This window comes from Lissotriton helveticus, chromosome 3_1, assembly GCF_964261635.1.
Source record: "Lissotriton helveticus chromosome 3_1, aLisHel1.1, whole genome shotgun sequence".
Classification (NCBI taxonomy): domain Eukaryota; kingdom Metazoa; phylum Chordata; class Amphibia; order Caudata; family Salamandridae; genus Lissotriton; species Lissotriton helveticus.
In genome coordinates, this window is record NC_136061.1 from 965,503,631 (window position 1) to 965,522,903 (window position 19,273).

The 19,273-nt window shown below is 48.7% G+C and overlaps 1 long non-coding RNA gene across 4 annotated transcripts in view; it reads left to right on the plus strand.

Moving 5' to 3' along the window:
* The window catches only part of LOC144823144 (uncharacterized), a 683,784-nt gene that overhangs the window by 502,076 nt on the left and 162,435 nt on the right, over window positions 1-19,273 (plus strand). The window lies entirely within an intron of this gene.

Consider the following 19,273-nt stretch of genomic DNA (forward strand, 5'->3'; position numbering starts at 1 on the left):
AGAGAGAGAGAGAGAAGAGCAGGCTTCAGTCCCTGCATGACAGAGGAGAAACTGTGAGTGGAAGAGAAGAATTTCATTCCAGGAAGCCTTCTTCTCAGCTTAAAGAGCGCAAGGACAGAGGGGAGAAGAGAAAACATCGGTCTCCTTCAACTTCAAGGGACAGATCTTCTTCCAAGGTACCTGTGTGCTCAAAATCAGCATCGAAATCACCGTCGCGGCATACGTCGACGTCGAAGCATCCTTCGCCGTCGAAGAAGAATTCGCCGTCGAAGCAAGGTGAGAAGCGACATGAGCGTAGGCGGTCCCGGTCTGGCTCGCCTACGACTGCAAGAGGACGGGACTCGACGTCGTCTCATCGACGTCGACGGTCGCCGTTGAGAGGCTCGAAACATCAGTCACGGTCGCCGTCGAGAGGTGCCATGACGTCGACGTCGAACCGGGCAGTAGAGGTTTCGACGTCGAAGAGCCCCAGTCATACGACGTCGAGGCACACGATGCCGAGAAAACCATCGCCGTCGTAGCGCCCGTCTTCGACGCCAAAGAGGCAATCGTCGTCGAGGAGCTCGCCGCCGAGGAGGTCGCCGCGAGGAGGTCGCCGCCGAGGAGCTCGCCGCCGAGGAGGTCGCCGCGAGGAGGTCGCCGCCGAGGAGGTCGCCGCCGAGGAGAACGCCGCCGAGAACGCCGCCGAGGAAGTCGCCGTTGGAAAAATCGACGTCAAGGAGGCTGTTGTCGACGTCTCCAGCAGCAAAGAGGCCTAGAACGGTGTTCAAAGACCGGTCTAGAGTTTCAGTTGTGTCTTCCGGGAGTCCCTCCTCCTCCCCTGGGCTACGGATTGTACAAATCTCTCCAGAGCCCTCAAGAGCACCTTCACCTACAGGGCTAATATCTCGCCACGATGGCTGGGGGAGATCAGAGACTGGAAGATAAGAAGAATTAACCTTCCAAGGTCTCGTTCCAGGTCTCTGTAAGACTTGCTTCAAGGTCAAGGTCACCTCTGGTACAGGTGGTACACTCTCCAAGAAGACGTGAGCGTACTCCTCCAAGAAAGTCTCTATCGGAGAAGAGACGAACTTCACCCTCGCCTAGGTCTTCGCGTCATCACTCTTCTAGAAGACGCGAGGCTAGATCTTCGACAAGGTCTACAAATTCAAAGAGGAACTATTCGCCAACACTGTCATCAACTCCTCCGAGTAGGATTTCACCGATTGATGACGTTATTACTTTCAATGAAGTTCTCTGTCGTGGTGCAGCGAAACTTAATATCGAGATGCCTGTCTCTACTACCAAGACGACTGTCATTTTCGAGACCTTACATCAGAAGTTGTCATCAATGCCGTTACTTCCTCTGGTTCCAGGTCTGTTGGAACCTGCGGAGCACACATTCTTGACTCCTGCATCTTTGTGAGCGGTTCCTTCACGGATCGCAAAGAAATATAAGGCTCCGGACACTGATCCTTTATTTCTGAGGTCTGAGCCACAACCTGATTCAGTCATCGTCTCAGCGGCTCGTAAGAATCAGACGGGAGCGGCATCATCCTCTGTGCCTCCTGATAAGGACAGCAAAGCTATGGACTCAGTAGGAAGGAAAATGTGTGCCACTTCTGCTTCCTACATGAAGGTTGCCAGCGCCTCTGCTTTACTGGGTCGCTATGACCGCGCATTATGGGATTCCTTGTCTCGGTTTGCAGAAAGCTTCCAAATGAAGACAAGCATGATTTTCTTGAAATCCTTCATGAAGGTGGGCTAGTGGCTAACCAGGTGATGAGCGCAGCTGCAGATGCTTCCGACCTGTCTACACATGGCTATGCCCATGGACTCTGTGCAAGACGCTCAGCTTGGCTAAGGCTTACGGGTCTTAAACCTGAAGCGCAGCACCGAATTCTTAATCTGCCGTTCAATGGTAAATTGCTCTTTGGGTCTCATGCTGACGATGAGATGTCACGAATGAAGACGAAGCTTGATACGGTGAGAGCTGTTGGTCTCGAAAAGAGAAAGGACAACTTTAAGAAAAAATACCGTCCTTATGATCGGAGACAGAACCAGCAGAGGGTTCAAACCCCTCAATGGTCGTCACAGCAGAATCAGGGAAGATCTCGGTTCTCCCAGCGTCGTCCTGGTAGAGGAAGAGGGGGCATTTCCAGACAGTCTGCACCTGGAAACAAGCAGCAGCAACAAAAACAGTGAGTGTTTGCTTCCCCTGAGCCCGTTACCCACTCCGGTGGGGGGAAGTGTTCGTTTTTGCCTGGACGAGTGGAAAAACATCACAAACGACAAATGGGTGCTGAATATTGTGCAAAATGGATATGCAATCAGATTCAAGTCTCCTCCACCTTACGTTCCTCCTCAAAAGTCTGTGTTCCATCGACTTCATCTTTTGAAGCAGGAGGTGTCTACGCTAATCTTAAAGAAAGCCGTCGAGGAGGTCCCGAGGACTCAGCGTCGGCAAGGCATTTACTCCCGATACTTTCTAGTTCCAAAGAAAGGTCCAAACAAGGAGTTCAGGCCCATACTAGATCTCAGGCGCCTCAATCAGTTCATTCGGCGCGAAAAGTTCAGAATGCTGGCATTACATCAAATAATTCCACTTCTGCATCGAAAGGACTGGATGTGCTCCATAGATCTTCAAGATGCTTACTTTCACATCCCCATCGCCCCAAAGCATCGGAAATTTCTAAGGTTCTACATACAAACCAGCCATTACCATTACGCAGTCTTGCCCTTCGGGCTAAAGTCAGCTCCTCGCACCTTTTCAAAGTGCATGGCAGTCGTAGCGGCTTTCCTAAGGAAGAGACATATTTTCGTCTATCGCTATCTGGACGATTGGCTGCTAAAGAGTGCGTCTCCGATTCTGCTTCAGCAACATCTCACGTTCTGCATACATCAGCTGGGGAGGCTGGGCCTGCACGTGAACTTCAAAAAGTCTATCCTCAACCCCACACAGAGGATACACTATCTGGGCGCACTTCTGGATTCAAAGGACGCAAAGGCGTATCTTACGGAGGAGAGACTGTCCTCCATTCTCCTCAAATGTCAAACCTTACTAAAGACTCATCGACCAACGGCCAGACAGATCTCGTCTCTGCTAGGGTCCATGGCGCCTTGCATCTTCCTCGTCCCGAACGCCAGGCTGCACATGAGACCTCTGCAGCAGTCGCTGGAGGATCAGTGGTCCCAGTTTTCAAACCGTTGGGAAGACAAACTGTCACTACCTCTGTCAGTGCGAATCTCCATTCGATGGTGGATGCAGCGGAGTCATCTGGCAGTGGGAGTGCCCTTTCAAGAGGTCATGCCCAGTCGATCGTTAGTGACAGATGCATCCCTGCAGGGATGGGGCGCCCATCTGGGGTCCCTTCAAGTTCAAGGAGTGTGGTCAGAGAAAGAAAAGCTGTATCACATAAACATGTTGGAACTCAGAGCGGTCAATCTAGCTCTCAAGGATTTCTTTCCAGCTCTCAAGTCATCCTCTCTGCTTGTTCAGACGGACAATACAACAACGATGTACTATCTGAACAAGCAGGGCGGAACGAGATCCAGACCTCTGTCGCTGGAAGCACAGGCAATCTGGAAGTGGCTTCTGGCTCGGGGTATTTCAATTTCAGCGGTCCAGCTGCCCGGTGTCCTCAACGTCCAAGCAGACGACCTAAGCAGACACTTCGCAGAAGCACACGACTGGGTCTTAAAAGACGAAGTGATAAGAGATGTCTTCCAGGCCTGGGGATCACCAGAAATCGATCTCTTCGCGGACGCCGACAACACAAAATGCCGCGTCTTCGCGTCCAGGTACCCACAACTAGGGTCCAAGGCGAATGCTCTATGGATGGACTGGTCAGAGACATTACGCTTTTCCACCGATTCCACTCATTCCCTTGGTGATCAAGAAACTGTACAAGTCGAAGACCGACATGATTCTAGTGGCTCCAGATTGGCCTCGCCATTGGTGGTACCCGGATCTCCTGCATCTATCCAAAGTACCGCACAGGAGGCTTCCTTGCTGTCCGGATATGCTGACGAGAAAGAACGGCAGGGTGTTCCATCCCAACCTGCCGTCCCTGAAGCTAGCAGTATGGTTCCTGAGTTCGTCCAGTATGGACATCTAGGCCTATCGCAGGACTGTATGCATATTTTAAGAGAGGCAAGGATAGCTTCTACAAGAAAGACGTATGCTTTCAAGTGGAAGCGGTTTTTCATGTGGTGTGCTGCTGAAGGTCATGACCCGATTCTAGGTCAGGAACAGGTACTGTTACCATACTTACTTTCTTTGGCCAAAGCAGGCTTACAGTATTCCTCTATTAAGGTCCATCTGGCAGCAATAACAGCATATCGAAAGTCCCCTACCCAGGTTTCTTTCTTTCAAATGCCAGTTGTGAAGGATTTTCTGGAGGAACTCAGGAAAGTGTATCCTCCTGTGAGGGCTCCCTCGCCCTCTTGGGAGCTTAATGTAGTTTTGTCTAAATTGATGGGTCCTCCATTCGAACCTATACATAAGGCCTCCCTTCAACATCAGTCGTGGAAGGTGTCCTTCCTTGTAGCTATCACTTCTGCGCGCAGGGTGAGCGAGATTCAGGCCTTTTGTGCTACAGAACCCGATCTCGTTTTCCATGCGAATAGAGTGGTGCTTCGGACTCATCCCAGATTCCTTCCTAAGGTAGTCTCGGATTTTCACATTAACCAGTCAGTGACACTACCTACGTTTTTTGCTAATCCAAGCTCTTCAGCTGAAAAAGCTCTGCACTCTTTGGATTTGAAAAGAGTTTTGAAGTTTTACCTTGATAAAACTAAGAGTTCTAGAAAGACTGATCATCTGTTTGTGAACTACGGTCCTCTGAATACGGGCTTGCCTGCGTCTAAGAGGTCCATTTCTAGATGGATTGTTTCATGCATTTTGTTATGTTATCAGTTGGCACGGAAACAGCTCCCGGGTAGACCGAGAGCGCACTCCACTAGAGGAAAGGCTGCTACTATAGCGATGCTTAAAAATGTGCCTGTTCATGAAATTTGTAAGGCAGCTACATGGCGTTCGGTTCACACCTTTGCTCGCCATTACTGCCTTGATTCTGATACTCAGGCGGATGCCCAGGTTGGTCAGGCATCCCTGAGGAATTTGTTTGGGTAATATCTATATTAGTGTACCGTTTAGAGAGTCTGGTATTCGTCCGCAGGGTATGGGATGGGCTTGCTATTCTATTCAGTGCTTATGACTATTGATGAGTATCCCCTGGAAGAGAAGGATTAGTTACTTACCTGTAATCCTAGTTCTCTGCCAGCGGTATACTCATCAATGTCATAAGCACACCCACCCGCCTCCCCGGGCGAATACCAGAACTGTCTATTTTACATGTTACCCATGCAGTTATCACACTGTTTTACGCCGTCCAAAAGAACTGACCTAACTGTCACCTGTGATGCATGATGGGAGCCTGGAGGCTCACAGAGGTCTTAAAGGCACGACGCCAGATTTTTCTGTTGTTACTATGCAGCCTATCTAGGCTAAAGCTGCCTCTATGATCCTGCCTGTTTTTACCTTTGAAAATAAAGGTTGTGTGTTTCAAAGAAAACCAGGGCAGTGTTTTCTTCTTTGTATTATCATATAATGTAATTTATATGTATTTATTTAGCAAATGTAAAGATTTTACGGGCAATAATGGCAGTTTTTTTTAGCCTAGTATGGTGTATATTGGGCTGCATATGTATATGCATATTTATATATATATGGTTATTTTATGCGTATTTATATGTATATATATATATATATATGTAGATATATGCATATTATTGGCTATTTCTCCGGGGTCCCGCACGTGGGCGGGACTATTCAGTGCTTATGACTTTGATGAGTATACCCCTGGAAGAGAACTAGGATTACAGGTAAGTAACTAATCCTTCTTTGCCGCCGCCTCACCACATGCCTTTTCCCTTCTCGCCTCTCCTCCGTCTTCTTCTCTGCTGGAAGAAGCACCAGAAGCACCCAGGCTTCCGGACTCTGCCGGCTAATCACAACTATGCAAGAGCAGCTTTGTGATTGGTCTGAGCAGCCTGTTTGGCCGCTCAGGCAGTGCCTGGGAAGGCTGCGCATGTTCTCCACAGCCAGGCGCGCAACACCCATTAAACTCAAAGCTCCCCCCCGTCCCCTCCATCATGAGTGGCAGCCCGGGATGAGACAGATTCCCGGGGGCACACACAGCCGCACCCGAGCACTTCACAGGTCTTTAAAAGACCTTTTGCTTGTTAATGAGGGTTGGATGGTTTTCACCTCTTCTTAGGGCCCCTGCAGCTCCACTCTGCCTTTTGCTTGCAGAATCAGCCCCCCCCCCATACCCCCCCTCCCGGAATTTTGACTCTAGGTGCGCCTCTGAACACAGCCCAATAGAAAACTTGCCAACTATGCATGACGGTTTGGCAGACCCTAGTCGGCTGGTCAAAGCGTCATGCGCACGTAGGGAGGGAGTGCAAACCACTCCGGCTCCCTCTGCCGTGAGCCAGCCCCGCCCCACCTGGCTGAAGCTGCACAGAAAAATAAAATGATAACTTGTTATCATTCTATTTTTATTTTCCACTGCTCAACGAGCAGTGTGGCAACACTCCTCTGCCTTAGCGGAGGAGCCGCCACTGGTGAACACTTGGTGGGGATTGGACAGTGTACGTCATATTCAGTTCCCCGGATGCAACCAGCTGGAAAATGTAGCCCTAACCACGTGGTCAAACGTACATTCAGGTGAATCCGAATTTGGCAACTTAACAACTGCTAGTGATAACACTCACTGACTGGCTGGCTGGCAAGCAGCGATTGCGCATGCGTGCTTCTGCTAGGGATACAGTGGCAGGGTGACATGATGGAGAATTAAATACACGCATCTGTCTCGCAAAGGTGCACACTTCACTTAATTAAAAAATGTATTTACACATCGACACCAAATATAGTGCTTCGTACTGGCGATTCAATATTAAACGTTTTACAGTTAGGGTTTTCTGAGCGCAGTGAAATAAATGCACAGGGAATTCTAAAATAGGGACTGGCTATACACGAATAACCGCATGAGCGGGTTTCAGGGACTACATGGACTGTCACTGAAGGCTGCTGAGGGGCCTCAGTAGTTCCTAAGTCACCTGAGGCACCTTCCTACATCCAGGCTTAGCTTTACAGCCAACCGCCAATTTAAATCTGGGACTTGGGGTTTATTTAGCATTTAACAACGTGACAATAGGATAATAAATCCAGCATTCAAAGTATTTATGGCTAAAACTTCACAACTGTATGAAGTAGTCATACATGACGACATTATACAGGGCTTTGCTTAGAGACAGCGGTTGCTTAAAATAAACAAATGCTTCGTAAAATTATAACCATGCAGCAAGCAATATCGATCTCTCACGTCGGGATATAAAGACATTATGTAATCATACTGAGGATCATTAGAAGAAAGCCTTGTTTTCAGATTTGTGTGGCTGCGTATTTGTGATCCGACGGTTGGAACGGCAGCCAGGACCGCTAATTCACTGCATCGTCCCAGAGTGTGGGTATGTAAAATTGTTTCATTTGACAGCACAACAAATGCTTTATTCAGATTAACTCGACAGGCAAACAAAAATCATGTTAATTGAGGAAAATAGGTTCCGCAGGTTTAGAGAATGCCCCCGTCAGCTGCTGCTCCAACACCTGTTATGTTGCTACGCGTTTTTATACAGAGCATGTTTGCCGTTTACTTGCAGATTAGTGCTTTTGTGTAGCTTGCGGTTATGGGTGTGCAAGGAGGCCACAGTTTGTTCCTCGTGTTATATTGTAATTGCATTTATAAATCGCTTTTCACGCTTGACCAAGAAGTGATTCATTTGCGGACGAATACTAGTACTCCATTGGAATTCCAGCGATGGAAGAGTGTGTGCCATATGGTCTATAGGGGCAATGACAAAACTGTTTGCCTGTGCACAAACGGGAAGTGAAAAGGATAGATAGGACGCTGAAACAGACGAAAGGTAGGCCTGGAACCTTTATACACACTTTAAGGAGTAGGGAGTGAACACACGTGGTGTTGTGATGTAATTTGGAAATCTGCTGTGTGTTTTAATACTGCCCTCACTGACACCGAAGTGTGACATGCTTCATCATAGGGCTGCTTATAAAATACCCCGGCGCAGCCAACGCCTGGGGTGGAGCAATAGGGTTGGGGAAGACAAACACAACATAAAGAAAAGAAGAAAACAATGTTTCCAAATTGTGACTGAGAACAATGAAGGTGAAGGTACAGTGTAGTGTGTGTGAAAACTAACTCTGAGGTATCCCCAAGTCTTTTTTTATTCCTTGATCCTCCGGTCAGGGTTATAAAAGTGAAGGGTGATGGTGCTAGGTAAATACAATGTGCCCCTTACCCCCCTCCTTACTGCCCAGTGGTCCACATGTTTCGGCCTTTTGGATGTGGCCAATCTTTTGGTCACGTCGGCCTTCTTCAGGACACTCCCGGTTCCAGTATGTGTAATTACACCCAATCCTCCAATCGAGGTAGTAGGTGTATCATTCCTAGGACTTACTCTAAGGAATTTCCCGCGAGAGATTACTTGGGTATTACTGTAAAGATTTAAAGATAAGTAGTCCCAAAGTTAGGCTGAGTATATTCATCGAGGTCTTCCATCTGTTTCAATATTGCAAGTATCTTTCATAGCATGTTTCACATTCGTATTCCAAACACCAAAGCCCAGGCGCACCACCCTTGCGCTTCCAGGGTTACCTTTAGTAGGTTTAAATACTCATATTTCCTTCTTCTATCTTAGAAGTCATGCTGACATATATGGCTTAGTGACTAAACGAGTTTCACACACTCAAGCATACCACACTTGTATTCATCACACAGAAGGGCCACTCAGATATGGTGTACTCACCAAGTTAACCCCTAAGTCAAGGCAAAAATGGCAGTGAGCCAGGAGAGACCCCTTGTAGTCACACTCTAGGAAGGTAGCGGAGAAATTGGAGACAAAACAAACCGCATACTCATTATTAATGTTTCCTATTCCGTTGTGTATATACACGTTATGTCGTGGGGTATAATTTTCGCCCCTATGTGTTTATAGTACTGCCAGGCTTAGCTCTCTTAATTAGAATCAATAATTCTATGCATGACTAGGTCAATTTGATCTTACCTTTTATGTCGTTTTCATCCTAATCGATTTCCCCCTTCATACTTAATGGGACCCGGTGGCATTTAAAGACAGGACCAAGTGCCATAATCACGGTGGGGATACTATATCGACTCTAAATATTGCCCCATATTAGTCCTGTAAGGAACAGGAGTTGGTAGCCCATTAACTACTGCACAGAGAGAACTATCTTCAAAGAGGAAGCAACCCTTCTCTTTAAGAAGCTGTGCCAACGGGGATACCCGGAACGTACCATCACAAGAGCCTGCAGAAGAGCGATGAATGCCAACAGGGACAACCTTCTGGAAAAAAGATGAAAACCAAAAACGATCAAACCGGTATGCGTCACTACCTTTAATACAGCCTCCCACCTTCTGTGTGATGAATACAAGAAGTGTGGTATGCTTAATGAGTGTGTGAAACTTGTTTGGTGACTAATCTATATATTTCCGCATGACTTCTAAGATAAAAGAAGGAAATATTAGTATTTAAACCTACTAACGGTACCCCTGGATGCGCAAGGGTATTGCGCCTGGGCTTTGGTGTTTGGAATACAAATGTGAAACATGCTATGAAAGATACGTGCAATATGCAATATTGAAACAGATAGAGTACCTCGATGAATATACTCTGCCTAACTTTGGGACTACTTATCTTTTTATCTTTACAGTAAAACCCAAGGAATCTCTCGTGGGAAATTCCTTAGAGTAAGTCCTAGGGATGATACACCTACTACCTCGATTGGAGGATTGGGGTAACTACACGTTCAGGGACCGGGAGTGTCCTGAAGAAGGCAGACGTGACTAAAAGATTGGGAACATCCAAAATGCCGAAACATGTTAACCACCGGGCTGTAAAGAGTGGTGTAAGGAGCACATTGTATCTCCTAGCACCACCATCCTTCACTTTTTTAACCCTGACCGGAGGATCCAGGAATAAAATAGACTTAGGGATACCTCTGAGTTAGTTTTAACACACACCACACTGCACCTTCACCTCCATTGTTCCCAGTCACAATTTGGAAACATTGTTTTCTCCTTTTCTTTGTTGTGTTTGTCTTCCCCAACCCTATTGCTCCACCCCAGGCGTTGGCTGCGCCGGGGTATTTTATAAGCAGCCCTATGATGAAGCATGTCACACTTCGGTGTGAGTGTGGGCAGTATTAAAACACACAGCACGTTTCCACATTACATCACACCACCACGTGCGTTCACTCCCTACTCCTTAGAGTGTGTATAAGTATTTGATTGGGGGTTCGGAGTAGGTGTGCACTGTACCCTCTCCCCTTCTTTTGTGTGTGAATAGATTTAGAGCAGCAGCTCAGCCGCAGGGGCTTACGGAATTGTATACTACTTACCAAATTAGGTTTATGAGAGTTCCACTTACACCTTGCATTCAACCACACATAACAGAATAACACTCAATCATGGCACAGGATTAGGGATTATCGTATGGAGAAGACATAGTGACACAGAGCGGATCCATCGTTCCTGGGTGACACAGCGTTGAACCAGGCCCTTACGCAGAGAGAGGGGTTGGATACCTACTTGGAAATGAAAAGGACCCGAGTAAAAATTATACTTCATGGGATAATTCTAACCGTATATTTAAGGGGGAATGCAGCACCACGGGGTCTGCTTGTTACGAATGAGCCTTTGATTTTTATGTAAGATGCCGCTTTCAGACCGGATTGGCCGCTCATCGCATGGAAATGTACCAGGGATTGGTTAATCTTAATAATTAGCACAGCAAGAAGATTGGCAGATACCTTGGTGATAAAAATCCAAGAAAGCGAGGAACGTTTGAAAACAGAAGTAGTACTGACCGCTTTTAACCAAAAATTCAATGAGGTCAATACGGAATTGGGGGAGGGGGGGTACAGGGACTACCTAGTACAATCCAAAATATCCAAGTTGCAGAAGGATCTAAAAAAGTTCTGTAAGGAAAAGGTTTACCCCTACACTAATGAGGATTACGTCCAACAAAAATTGCCTGTCATGAAGAAGGGTAATCAGTCTGGCAGAAAACACCAAGACATGGCTAGCAGCAGCAGCAAGAGTAGCGATTAAGACTACCCACAACGAAGGAGAGGGAGAGGCTATCAACGAGGCCCCAGACCTTTCTTTCCTACATCGTTTCAGGGTTACCCCAACCCAATTCTCCATTGGCCGGGGGTTAGGCTTTCCACCACACCCGGGATAGCAGAACCCCCATTTTCAACCACCTCAATTCCACCAACCACAGGTTCCACCTTTTTTAGGCAGAGGCAGGAACAAAGGCCGAGGCAAACAGAAGGGCCAACAGAGAGTAACCTGGTAAGAACAAGAGTTGAACCAATGGGTGACCCGGAGCATGGCCCAGAGTATGCAACTAGGGAACAGCTGGGATCATCTTTAGTTGTGAACCTCTCCTCCAAAATCTTGACCCCAGCTCAAGAGAATCTGCTGCAGAAAGGACTGGGTTATGTGCCAATGAATCAGCCAGACCATTTCCAACTGCAACAGAAACTGGCAAAAATTTTTAGAACCGTGGGGAGGAGCCACACGCCTGAAGGAAATGGCCGCGTGAGCTTTCAGCTCTGCTGAGACCGCCCACCGGCCCGACTATCCTGTTCTTTATCCTGACCCCGGAGCTGACACCGGAGGACTTGCGGGCCCTTTTGAGCCGACCCCAAGATCCTGCACACCCCGGAGCCGGAGATAGGCCCGTTCCGATTCTGGGCCTACATTGGGGCTGAAGCCCGGAGCTCGAGTGCGCAGGCCACTCGCTCCCGAAGTGAATAACAGCGGGGACCGTGGCTGGAAGTTGCTGGTCGGGTCCCCTCGAGTGGTGGCTTGTGAGCGGCGGCGGCCGTACACTGCTTCGGTGACATTGCGGGACCCCTGCCCCCCCTCCGGACTTTGAGCTAGGTCTCTGAGGGGGCCCGGAGGACACCGAGGCTCCTGATTTCGGCGGGGGCGACTGCGGAATGCGGAGCATCTTGACCTGACAAGGGTGAGTGCGGGCTGGGGTCACGCTGTGGGCCCCCCCTTTGCGGATAACGCCAGTGGTGCTGCGGGATGCCTGCCCCCCTCCCTGACTGTGAATTGTGTCTCTGAGGGGGCCAGGAGGTTGCTGTGACTTTGGATTTCGGCGGGGCGGCGACAGAGCGTGTTGACCTGGACGGGGGGTAAGTGTGGGCTGGGGTCACGCTGTAGACCCCCCCACCTTTGCGGATAACGCCAGTGGTGCTGCTGGACCTCTGTCCCTCCCTGAGCGGCAGATTGTGGTGCCTGGGGTGCCCTGAACATCGGTAAAGCTCCGGATGTCGGCGAAGCCTGGTGGGGAGCGTCCTGACATTGGTGGGGTAGGTTTGCATAGGGGTCACGCTTTGGGGACCCCCCCTCTTGGACTCTTCCCTTATGAGCGGTCATCGGCCAATTTTGGAATGAGACCCCCCGACGAAACTGGGAGTCTGCCCCGGTGAGGTTTGGGACATTTGCTTCCGTGTCCAACAGCGGAGATAGAGTTGGCAACGGTCAAGAAACGGAAGAGAAGCTACCACCCCCCTGGGGAGCGGGAAAAAGGATTATGTTACACCCAGAGTTGAAGGTTGCGGTGGACCTAGGGAGGAGTGGTGGCAGCGGGAGTGTCACAGAGCCAGTGACTGCCACCTGAACTAAACAGTGATTGCGCTGTACTCCCCTGCTGGTGCAAGGCTCGCTTGGAGACTCTGAAGGTGAGAGGGCTGTGACGGAGCGCTTGTGGTATTGGAGTCTCTGGCATTGAGTGGTCGGGCTGGTGGCCAGACGGAGTAGCGAGCGCTGCGGAGGATGGCGTCCAAAGTAGATGGAGAGAGACACTCCTTCAGGGGTCCGAGGGCTCCAAAGACAGTTCAATCTAATAAATTGGACCGTTAGACTTTACCGAAGGGCTCGCCTTCTGGCTCGGGGTCCTCTGCTGTCTCCGACGGGGGGGCCCCGGATCATGAGGTGGACATCACGCTGCACGATGTTAGGGCGGCCATAGGCAGTACCAAGTCCTCCCTGGGACAACAAATGGTGTCTTTGAACTCTAAACTGGACACAGTGTCTATTGAAGTAAATCTAATAAGAGCGGACCTTACCAGGTTTAACGAGAAAGGCAAGTCACTTGACATTAAGACAGCCAGCTTAGTAGACGACGTATCTCAGCTGCAACAAGACATGCGTGCTCTTAAATCCTCACACGAACTGGCGGAGCGAAAGCTGGTCGAATATGATGGAAGGGCCCGGAGAAATAACATCCGTATCTTGGGGGTCCCTGAGAGATCGGAGGAGCCCCCGGACTTACTTGTTGAGAACCTCGTCCTCAAGTATCTCCAACCTAAAGGCCTGAGTAACTTTTTCACTATTGAGCGGGCCCACAGGGTTCCGGGGGGGGGGAGAGAGACCGAAGCCTGGGCCCCCGCCGCACCCTATGATTGCCAGAGTACTGAATTTTAGAGACAGGAACACAATCCTGCAGGCGGCGAGGACCGGAGGCCCCATCCAGTATGAGAACGCTGCCCTCTCCTTTTCCCCAGATTTTACACAGGCGGTCCAGATGCAATTTCGCAATTTTTTAGCCATCAAGAAGAAACTGAGAGACAGGGGGCTGAAATATGCCCTGTTGTTCCCAGCGCGTTTGCGGGTGGAAGCCAACGGGCGAGCCTGTTTTTTTGACACCCCAGACACAGGAGCCGAATGGATGGACACACTTCCTAGGGATGGCCCAGGTACTCCGGACAGGTTGGCGGAGCAGGCGACGGTGGAACAAGAAAAGGATGTTTTTTTGCCTCCTGGATTGACCGTTATTTGCTAAATGTCAGTGACTGCAACATCTCTGGGCTGCTACATGACTCTCCGTGATATTGTCTGGGTGGCGGGTCGGGGGGCTCGAAGGGGATCTTGTTGTTTTTGATAGGGGTCGGGGGGCAGGTAGGGGTGGCCCAACCTTCTCCATTTTTTCTTTCTTTAATTTTTTGGGACGACAGGCACTCTGCATTTTTCAGAGTGCAGTTTAGAGCCCAGTGGGCAGGCCAGCGAGGTGGGGGGACGTTGGGGGGGAATGTTTGGTTTATTGTTTGAGTGGTTTGTTGGTAACTTCAGCACAATAATTTGGTTCAATAGATGTAATGCAGGTGCTTGCCGATTGTGCCGGGTAGACGATGGGGGGTAGAGAAGGTACTGAGTAGGAACGTTAACGGGTTGGAGGACAAAATCAAACGAAGTGTGGTACTACAATTTCTCAAAAGACAGGCGCCAGACGTGGTTCTGCTTCAGGAGACACATCTTGTGGGAAACTCATGTAAAGCACTACAACTTTGCTGCACACTCAGGGTTCTCGTCGGGCTCCAGAGGTGTAGGCATTCTGATTCGTAAGACATTCCCATTAGCAATCACTACCTCATGGGAAGATGGGAGTGGCAGATATATTGGCATCACAGGTATGTGGGAGGGTCAGTGCATAACCTTTCTGTCCGTCTATGTTCCCCCGGGGCTGCAGGGCACAACGTTGGCAGTTTTGGGGACGCCTTTGCTCTCTCTATCTGATGGGCTTTTACTCTTGGTAGACGACTTTAATGCAGCCGTCTCGGGTATGCTGGACAGGTATCCCCGCGGGAGACGGGGCGAGTAATGCGATGGCTACCAGACTTTATGGAAGCAATGGGCCTGGTTGACGCCTGAAGGTTACTCCACCCAGATCAAAAGCAGTACACTTTCCACACTGTGGCACATAATAGTCTCTCGCGACTAGACTATTGCCTTGTTCCTGCTGCACAAGCATCCTACATCACAGCAGCTTCGCACTTCGCTAGAGGCATTTCAGACCACTCTCCACTGTGGATCCACATAGTTGTAACGAGTGGTTCAGCGGGTAGGGTGGCCCCGATAAATCCGTGGTATCTGCACAATCCCAAAATTCGCAAAGATCTTATTGTACGTTAGAGGACTACTTTGCTAACAATGTAGGATCTGTGTCCTCTTCCGGGTCCTTATGGAAGGCCTTTAAAACTATAATCAGGGGTCAAGCTCTGTTCCTGGTAGCTGGCTCTAAAAAAGAGAGACAGAAAGAGGTAGTAGAGTTGGAGACTGAAATTTGTAGATTAGAAAGGGAATTGGAACTGGGCGTAACTCAAACCAAACTCCATCACCTGAGCCTGACACAACACGACTACATGGCATTGGTTACTGAGAGGGCTAAGCCTCTCAGTAGGGAGCAACAGGGCAGGCTGTACGATTTGGGGATCAAGGCCCAGTCTTTCTTATCAAGCTAAGCGATAAGCTTATCGCTTGGCTTGATAAGAAAGACTGGGCCTCGCGTCTGGTCCCAGAGCTTCTAACGGAGGAGAGTGTGCAACTCACCGACCCACAAGATATAGTGGATACATTCGCAGACCACTTCCGGGCAGTTTATGCATCGGTTCCATCTCGCTCGGAAGCTGACTCCCATCAGCTACTCTGGGACTTACAGCTCCCATGTCTTTCTCCTGAAGATCGAAAGTTTGTAGATAGTGCGCAAACAACTGATGAAATTGCCCAGGCCATACGCTCTTTAAATTCTGGAAAGGCGCTGGGTCCCAACGGGCTCCCTATTGAGCTATACAAACTCAAACCAGACAAACTAGCGCCCTATCTGAGGGACATATTTGTGGAATCCAGAGACAGGGGTGTTTTTCCCAGAGATTAGAGAGTCGCTACGATAGTGGTGATTCACAAGGAGGGCAAGATCAAAACAAGCTGTTCTTCATACAGGCCTATCTCTCTTTTAAACGCCGAACCTAAGATTCTGGCCAAGATTCTGGCGAACAGACTGGTGAAGGTCATCAGTGACTTAATCCACCCTGACCAATCGGGCTTTATGTCCCATAGGAATACGGCCTTAAACCTGCGTAGACTGCATGGGGTACTGACCAGAGCTCATACTTTGAGGGAGCCAGCCATAGTTGCGTCACTTGACGCAACGATGGCCTTTGACATGATCGAATGGTCTTATTTGTGGGCAGTTCTGGCCAAGTTTGGGTTTGGCCCAGAATTCATTGGATGGATACGCCTGCTATACTGAGAACCGCTCGCTCAGGTAGTTGTAAACAGTAGAGCTGCGGCTCCCTTTTTGCTGGGGCGAGGCACCCGTCAGGGTTGCCCGCTGTCCCCCCTCCTTTTTGCGTTGGCTCTGGAACCTCTTGCCGCTTGGATACGCTGGGAACCCTCGATTAAAGGTCTACAGTGGTCCCCTGAATGGGAGGACCGCATATCCTTATATGCAGATGACATCCTACTCTATTTGATTAATCCCCATACATCCCTTATTGTTATCTTCGATGTCCTGGCCTCCTTCAGGAGAAATTCAGGACTTTCAATTAACTGGGAGAAATCCTTATTGTTTGTATTGAAGTGAGACCCGCCAGTTCGTCCGCGGCACTGTCCTATACAGTTCAACACAGAAGGGTTCAAATACCTGGGAATTTTTGTCTCTTTGGATCCCTCAGGTATTCCCGAAATCTCCTCCCCCCCGACCCCCCTTGCAGAGGCTCAAGAGTGATATTTCCAACTGGAGGAAGCTTCCCCTTTCATTGTTGGGTAGAGCAGCCATTTTTAAAATTATGGCTCTTCCTCGATTTCTTTATGCTCTGCAGAATACCTTAGATGTGGTGCCACCAAGATACTTCCGTGAGATCGAAGGCATGCAGCGGAGTCTACTGTGGGAGGGCAGGCCCGAATTGCTTTACACAAATTAACATTTTCATGGTATGGTGGGGGCATCGCTCTCCCAGATATCCAAAGATACTACTGGGCCTCCCAACTAGCGGCTATTAACCACGGCACATATGGCCGGGTTGATGACCCTGGATACGCTATGGATAAATGGCTTCTTCCCGGGGGTAACTATAGTAGAGCCTTGTACTCTCGGCCTAATAAATTGGCATTAACTGGACCAACGAAGCATTCGGTTCAGATCTGGCACAACGCCACAAGTTCATTGGGCTGGAAAAACAAACTGACCATGGCCACCCCTCTGTGGGAATCCGAAAAACTTGGCAAGCTCTGGAAGACAAAAGGGTTTGATAAGTGCGACTTAATAGGGATTTCTACAATTAAAGATATATGGGGAAAGGGGAAAATGAAATCATTTCAGGAAATGCAAGTGGAGTATAAGCTAGCAAATTCCGAATACTTTTGTTATGGACAGGTTAGTCACTCCTTCTCTCAGCACTGCCGTGGAAACAGCCTTTAGAGGCCTTACCGCTTGAAGATAGGATATTAGACAGGCACCTTCCTGAAAAAACGATTTCACAGATATACAAGAAACTGATTAATCACAGTTCTGACCCCCTTGAGGTGTTAAGGGGCAAATGGAGGCAGGATGGTATTGAGCTAGATGAAGAGGATTGGCAAATAGCAAGGTCCTCCCCTAAAGAAGTTGCAATTCCAGCTCAATTGAGGTTAGTCCAACTTAAAATTCTACACAGAATCTACCTCACAGGACCCCGACTAGGACATATGGAACTCTCAGACACTGGAATGTGCAAGCGACAGTGTGCTCTCGTAGGGACTTTTATTCATATTATCTGGGAGTGTGAGCACATCGCCACTTATTGGCGCAACATACATGACATAATGCACAGAGTTCTGGGGATCTCCCTACTTCCAGAGGCGAGGAGGTGCTTACTGAACATATGGGAACCCACTGACTTAAACACCTCACAAACACAATGGGCTACCCTGGGGTTTATGATTGCCAAACAAAATATAGCCCAAATGTGGGGAGCTGCGCAAATTCCCACTCTGGAAGTGTGGGGAAAGAATTTATATTGGTGTATGTTTAGGGAAAAGACTACATACATCGCGAGGGGACGACCCCATAAATGGTCACTGGTAGGGGGGCTTTGGAACAGTCACAGAGGTGATATTTGTACACCACCCCTAAATGCTGCTATTGATGATCCCCCCTCCCCGTGAAGTTCCTCTGAAGTTGTAAGCAATGTTAATCCTGTCACCCCCTGATGCATGCTCGGCGGATATGACGGACCCTCTGTAATGTGTTTTTTGCTGATGCTTCTTTAATAAAAAGAATTGTTAACATTTATTTTTTCAGAACCGTGAGATTGAGGGTGTTCTTTGAAGACAAGGGAACAACCAACACCAGGGAAGGAGACACCTTCACCCCCCAGATCGCGATGTTGCCACAGGAAGTGGGCAATTGTGAACAGGCCGTGATTTATGATCTGGAGAACTTGGAAAGACGGAAAGGGCGAACATTCTCCAATCTCAGCAACACAGAAAAAGCGGCTCTTGGTGAATTGAAGGAGGATACCTCCATCATCCTGAAACCGGCAGACAAAGGAGGAGCCATTGTCATATTGGACAAAACCACATACAATGAGCAATGCCTACGCCTCCTATCGGATAGGAGGAATTACGAAGTGCTGAGAAGGGACCCAACTCCAGATTTAACAAAGGACATAGCCACTCTAGTTGAGGAGCGAATATCCAACGATTGGATCTCGAGACGCAAGGTGGAATATCTCACTGATACCCATCCCAAAGCTCTATTTCTACATACTGCTAAAAATTCACAATGAGACCCGCCCACTACCGGGCAGGCCAATTGTGTCTGGAATTGGTTCGATTTTGGAAACTTTGTCACAATTTTGTGACTTTTATCTGAAACCACTAGTGTAGAGATTACCATCATATTTACAGGATACCTTGGACATCCTGACCTGTTTGAAGGAAATGTCTTTTGATCCCACCAGCAAATTCCTTCTGGGCCTGGGCATCGAGGCGTTATATACCAACATCCCCCAGAGGGAAACCCTCAGGGTTTTGGAGGACATTCTTTTCGAAGAAGACTGGAGATACCAGACACCACAAGCTTTCGCATTGAGTCTAGCGGAACTAGCCTAGACCAAAAATATCTTTGAATATGAGGGATACTCTACTTGCAGACCCACGGGACCTCGATGGGCAGTACCTTTGCCCTGAGCCTGGTGGGTCTGTATGTGGGATCACTGGAGAAGAAAGAGATCTATGACCCAGGATGTATCTGGTCAGGTACCTTCAATACAGCCTCCCACCAAATTCAACAGGTGATTCTGAAACATTGTAGTATACTCAACTCCCAGGGATTTAATATTGAGAAACCT